This window comes from Tenrec ecaudatus, unplaced genomic scaffold (assembly GCF_050624435.1).
Source record: "Tenrec ecaudatus isolate mTenEca1 unplaced genomic scaffold, mTenEca1.hap1 Scaffold_44, whole genome shotgun sequence".
NCBI lineage: Eukaryota > Metazoa > Chordata > Mammalia > Afrosoricida > Tenrecidae > Tenrec > Tenrec ecaudatus.
The window spans coordinates 696,300-703,274 of NW_027459345.1; positions in this window are offsets into that span (position 1 = coordinate 696,300).

A 6,975-nucleotide genomic window follows, 5' to 3' on the forward strand; every position below is an offset into this window, starting at 1 on the left:
TCACTCACTCAGTGCCAAACAGGGAATTCCGCCCCCCTTGCATAGTTGGGACCTTCTCCTGGGGTAAGCTTGCTGGGCCTTAGAATAGATTCCCACTCCCAGTGCTGCTGCTTTTCTAAGGGGAATGTGTAATTTGAGCGATGCCAGATTGACAGTAAAAGGCTAACAAGTTATCCTCTAAAGAAAATGACTGAGCGCTTAAGGCCAACATAGCAGAGCCTCTCCATTAAGGTATTGGCAAATTCCTCTTACCAGGTCCACCCTGTCTGACTCTTCGTCCCCTGGCAAACGCTTGGCAGAAGATGGGCTTTGGCTGCGTAAAGTTTTCTAAAAGTAGAACGTCAAGTTCACAGCCCTGCCTAGTACAGCTCAAGGCCGGAGAGGCTGGAGGGGTGGTTGGCATGGTACACGCTGCCAAGAGTGCCCCGCCGCCGGGAGCTGCAGTTTGAGGATCAAGGCATGGTCATTCCAGTGGCTTTTCCTAGAGTTATTGCCCCTGGAGATGTCTCTAGTGGTGAAGGGGGAGAAAACACGGCTAGTTAGTCTTCAAAGCCGAGTGCCTTTGATGCCTTTTAGATTGGTCAGTATTCTACTTATTAGTGCCTTAAAAAACTTTCCTTCACTTGTTTAGAGTTTGTGCTTAAGAATCCAACAGAACAGGTGCGAATTGCACCAGTTCCTCCAAAACTTTATGGTTTGGTGAAGTTGTTTAATTTAGCTAAGCCAATATTTCTGAACCTGATGACCTCTATCTAAGTTCTATCAACCCCACAGCAGCCCTGTAGGATAGGAGCTGATATCCCGAGTTTGACAGATGGGAAAAGGGGAGCATCGGGAAGTCAGGTATCTTGACTGTGATTACATGATGAACCGACAAAGCAGGGATTTGAGTTCAGGCAGCAAGGCTTGGTAGAGCCCATATATATCCCCTGACTTGGGAATAATAACAATAATAAATCCATAATGATACCATACTCTCACAGTATTGCATCAGGTGCCCATGACTCATTCACTTCCAGAGACTCAAGTCTGACTCACAGAGACCCTGCAGGACAGAGTAGACAGAGTAGAACTGCTCCTGTGAGTTCATGAGTTCATGAGACTGTAACTGTGTACCAGAGTAGAAAGCCCTGTCTGTCTGTCTCCTCAGAGCACTGATTCGAACCGTTGACCTAGTGTTTAGCAGACCAATGAGTGAGTACCATGCCACCAGGGCTCCTAGGTGCCTATGAGTAAATGTGTTAAACAACACTCGACCACGTGCGGGGAATATAATCTACCATAAATAAGTGTCTGGTAGTACGAGGTTCTTAGGTATATTTTAATGAAAGAATAAGATTCTTGCTCTTCCCCTGACTCATTGCGTTTAAAGCAAATGATTACTTAAATGACTAGAACAGGTGAGAGTTAAAAAATAACAAAGTAGTAGAAACATAACAAACTTAAAAATGCAAACAACTTGATTAAAGGTGTGCTGGAAATGACTGATGGGAGATCCCCAGTGATTCTCACAACGGCAAAATCGAAGGCTCAGCAGTCCAGCGCACTTGGGATCCCCAGGCTTGTCAGTGAAGAGCTGAGTTTGAACTCTGGTTTTCTGATCCCTAGACCTGAGCTTATGGTGCCTGGAAACTCTCAAGAGAAACTGCTAGTCTCTCAGAGACGGGAACTTCACCAAAGTTCTGTTTTATGAGGTCACGTTATATAAATAAAATACCGAAATGCCTCAATAGTTGCATGATAGTTAAGGTCTCCCATAAATTAGTCACTTGATAAATCGTAACATTAGGTATGGATAATTTAAACCCCTTTCCATCATTTTCCCATATATTATAAAGAATATAGATTAACCATTAAAAACCCCACTATCATCAAATATGGGGAAAGGCATAGAAGGTATATCTTCATATGCTGAGAAAAAAGCTTATTATATCAAAATATCAATACTGTAAATTGTACATCACTACTGATAAATCTTGCTGCGGTAAAATAAATACCTCCAACTAATGCTGGTTTTTGAGCCATGCCAAAATATATTTGGTGGAACTGAGTTTGTTTTGGTCAGTGCTTTCAAATTAACAGGACTCTTAAAAAGACCAGATGTTTCTGCTTGACCCATAACTGATTTCTTATACCCCTGGTACATATTTGCATTTCAATGCACTCCTTCAGTTCTCCCTACAGATGTAAAGAGCTCAGTTGAAAGTTTAACCTAGTGCCCATGCAGCTAAACTCTCCTCTTGCCCCCCCCCCCCCCCGGAACTACAGGATTCTGTGTTCCTAAGAGTTCTGTTCCTTTTTCTTTAAGGCCATGTTAATTTGATCATGTATTGGATGTTTATGCTAGAGTTGATAAGACAATGAAAATGTAGTAAATTATTATAAAAAAATCATACCAGCGTTCCAGATATTAACTCTTGTTGTTGTTGTTGCTGTTACTATGGCTACTTAGACTAATAGCAGGAACTCAGTCAAACTTGGACTTTTGTTAGTAATAATTTTATCACCTAAATGCAGTGTAAATAACATTTAAAAACCCCACTCTCCAAAAGGACACAGGGGCAAGCTCTGGGAAACCTGGTTTAAAATAAATATGGTTGCAAAGGAAATTAATGCCATTATCAAAGTATAGTGGCCTAGTCTATGTGACCGTAGTTACTGTTCTAAGTGCAGTGGATACTGGCCATACCTACTCCCAGCCCACTGCCATCGAGTAGGTTTTGGCTCGCAGTGACCCTATGGGACAGAACAGAACCGCCCGAGAGGTTTCCAAAGCTGAACTCTTCACAGAAGCAGACTGCCACGTCTTTTATTTCCACGGGGCAGTTGGTGGGTTCGAACCACTGACGTCTCGCTTTGCAGCAGAGCAGTTTAAGCAGTGGACCATCAAGGATTTTATTTTGGATATAGAGGAACATGTTCTTCTTTTGCATCTATAATCATTTTATAGAAATCTTTAGATGCTTTTTGATGTTCTTATGGCCATTTCAAGGCTATACAGGTTAGATCATTTCGTGAAAGGAAATCCAAGACACCTCGTTTTCTCTCTGTCTTCAAAATTTGGTGTTTGATTTGATTTGAGTCACTTAGCACGTGGGGCAGGTACCGGAGGTGCTTTCTTCGGGCATGCTCCCTTGCAGCGGTGGTTCTCACCTTCCGACAGTTCCTCATCTGGTGGTGACCCCCCAACCATAACAATATTTTCGTTGCTACTTCATAATCATAGTTTGCTACCGTAATGAATTGGGCGACCCCTGTGAAAGGTTCCTTTGACCCCCACAGGTTGAGAACCGCTGCTATAAAGTATCTTAAAATTGTTCTCAGTCCCACTCATCTGTACTTGTTGCTAAAGGTTTAAAATCAGACACACTAATTATTTAGATGTGATTTTTTATGAGTTAAGAATCTAAGTAATTAGTAAACATTTGAAAATTTGACTTCATAATTTTTATGTAGAAAAATAAAATAGCACACTATCAGAGAGTATCAAAGGTCAATTGGAAAAAACTTTTAGTTTGTATAATCTAAAAATGCCAAGATCAGTAAAACGGAAAACAAAATTGCCATAGGGAGTTCTTATTTAATACTGTGGAAATCTGATTTCAAAACCAGTCTCGCTTCTTCTGTCACCCTTTGAAAATTCAATCTGTTTTCTTTCTCCTGCCTTTCTTTTTTTATTACTGGAAACAGATAGGAATGACAATTATCAACCCTTACCAGCTGGAAGGAGTGAAAGTTTAGCTTCAGAATCTTGAGTGGGGGATAGTCATGTGAAATCCAGGTGGCCATTACAGAGCCGAAGATGAAACTCCTTCCTTTGGGATGAGAGCGATGAAGTTGAGTAGTGTCTTTGTAAACCCCAGCTGAATGACAGCAGCGCCTCAAGGTGGCACGTTTGAGACATCAGCCATATCCTCAGTACCTGCTTATTAAGCTACCTACTCCCTCCCTCCCCCGCCCCCCACCAGGCACTGCCCTGAGTAATTGGAAAGATAAAAAGCAGTCCAAGGTCCCACTGGTACAGAGATCGGACATGCAGCCTTCAGATAGACTTCAAGCCTGCAGACACGATTTGTTTACCTAACCCCCAAACAGCTTAATGTTATTTTTCTGATTAGCTGTAAAAGTTTAGAAATTGAGGGATTACATAGAAAAGTATTTATTTCTGGCCTTTTGGAAAATTGGAAAATCTTGTACCACTGGGCTTACATTCTAGCTTGGCAGTATTTGTCTTCATTTATTACTTCAACAGTTATTTATTGAATGTCCTCTATGAGAGTCAGGCAGTTTCATAGGCTCTAGGGTCTAGAAATAAAGTGAACAAAATCACATTGTCAGGAAGCTTTTATACTTCTTAAGTTTGTGACTGACCCATTTACAAGTGACATTTGCTTCCATGTGTAACTTAATCTAGACCACTTCTGCATCTTTGTACCTAGTCTACTTCACCTTTTTCAATCAAGTGGCTATTTGGATTTTCAACCCTTGCTTGGGCCATAATTCACCAGGGAGGCCAATAATAAGGACCAGGAAAAAGAGGAATATGAATAAGAAAATCAACAAGTTCACTAATTGTGAATTAATGACAGTAGCATTCACTAACTGTCAAGTGTAACCTGTAGAGAATAAGTTTCTTGTACATAATGAGTCCAAGAGAGTTTAGAAGAGGGAGAAATTTCTGTGAGTTAGAGTCTAGAGATCTACTTTATAAAAGAAACATGATTTGGTATTCACTTAAATAATATTATAAAGAAAAGTCATAGAAATGGGGAGGTCTGTGGGAGAAAGTATAGCATTCTTGTTATAAATAGATCTGAGAATTTAGATTTCGTTTCTCTGTGTAACATGGGTTAATTACTTAACCTCTCTTTAATTCACATTTTTAAAACTAGAAATACAAATTCTTCATTTACATTGTTTTCCTGGTTACTATTGTGATAAAACAAACCATCCCAAAGCTTAGTGGCAGATAGAAACCACTTTGCTGTACTGAAGCTCTCCTTTAATGGATCAGGAATTTTGGACAGGAAAGAGGCAGGCTAGCCTGCACTCTATGATGAGAGGTGACTCCGTGTAGGTTCTTTTGTTGTGTCTGTGGGATTGGTGCTGGCACGCTCGTGGAACTCACCTGCTGCTCATTGTGGGTACTCTCTTTGGAACGCAGTGTGGCCTGGCCTTCTAACTCACGTGGTGATCTCCGAATGGCTGGTTTTCTTACACGGTACTTCAGAGCTCTGTAGGGGAGTTCTTACATGGTACTTCAGGCCTGTGTTCTTACATGGTACTTCAGGGCTCCGAAGGGGGGTGTTCTGAAAGAACTAGGTGGAGACTGTGGCCTTTACCGGCATCCTTACGGGTTGCTCAGTATCACATACATAATATCTCCTAATTATAAGTGGGTCATTAAGGATGGCCCTGATTCATTAGAAGAGAAAGTGTACCTCACCTCTTGATAGGAAAAGGGTCAACAGCTTATGGAAGTGTTTTAAATGTATATTATTTGCTCTCTGGTCCTAAAGAATTTTATCCACCCCTGTACGAATTTCCGCTGACCCTTCAGAGAGAGCGAACCACCAATAGGCCTCCTCCTATTACAACTCAAGCTCAAGCTTGAGGTCCAGGATCTTACCCTGCCCAGCTGCCACTCGGGGTTTGTCTCTTATGTGTACTTCCTCTACTCTGAAGACCATCAAGTCAGAAGACAAGTTGTTTCCCCCTGCACATCCAGTGTGCAGTAATAAAACAGGCATACGGTGATTACAGCAGCCATTTTCATGAAAATACGGAGAAAATAGGAGGATACAGACGTCACTGGCCGATGGCAGTTCTCCAATTCAGTTGAGCCCCTGCCGCCAATTCCTTTATTATGGCTCTTTTCGACTCCTTGAGAGTTGTTCTCCCTGATACGTGACCTTCCTTGCTGGGGCCTTTATATTTCATTCTAAATCTTCCTTTCTCTACATTTAAAAGGCAGTTTGCTCAATTCATTGACATCGGCTTTATTCTTCAGTTGTATAACCAGTCTCACTATTTTTTTCATAATCACTCCACCACTATTTATATAAACTTACTGCTCCTTAAGTTTCTTGCCTGATCTTTCTGGATGCTGTTGTTGATTCGATCCAAATGCCTGAGAGCAGTGCTCAAGGCACACATTGCTAATTAAGCTGAACTTGTAACAAGGGGTAATAGAGAGCTCATGGTCTCCTCTGTTGAGGAGAGTTTCTTGAATTAATTAATAGGCCTCATGTGATTGATTGCAATTTAATTTACATTTGGACCATAATTTCCCCTTTAGATGTTTTCTTCTTTTATTAAAATTCCACTGTGTTGTATGTTGGAATGAATCAAACTGTTACTTATCCGCAAAAGATGAGCTGTGAGCAGGACGTATAAATGTCGGCAGGAGAGACTGCCACATTTCTATTAATCCAAACTGTGGCATTTTGAAAGATAGAGCATAGGTTTATGATTGACTTACACATCATGAAAGAATATGAGTATATAATTCAGGTACTAAAACTTTGATCATTGTAAAACATTCAGTTGATTCTCCAAAAAAGTTGTTTACCATTTGATGATTTGTCAGTAAACTCAGGAAAACTTATGCAGACAACAACCAGTAGGTTGTGGTTGGTGTTGAATAACCTTCTCAGTTTGTTTCAGTGCAGGGTTGGGAAGCAAGGCTTCTGTTTTATTGTTTCGTTTCTATTGCTGGGAATTCAAGCAGTTGTAATTCTTTTAAAAATGGTGGGTTTTTTATGTATCAACTGGTATCCACTCGATTAGACAAAATTACATGCACAAATCTCTTTGAGATGAGCCTTTCTTTACCTTCGGGGTCTGTAGAACAAGACCCTTATAATTCTTACCTATCCTATTATTTAAAAGCCAAGGCTTGGAAGAGGCTTAATCGAAAGACTCCAACAGCCTGTTGTCACGTTGAAAAGGCCCGTTAGGGTCTTAATAAAGTCA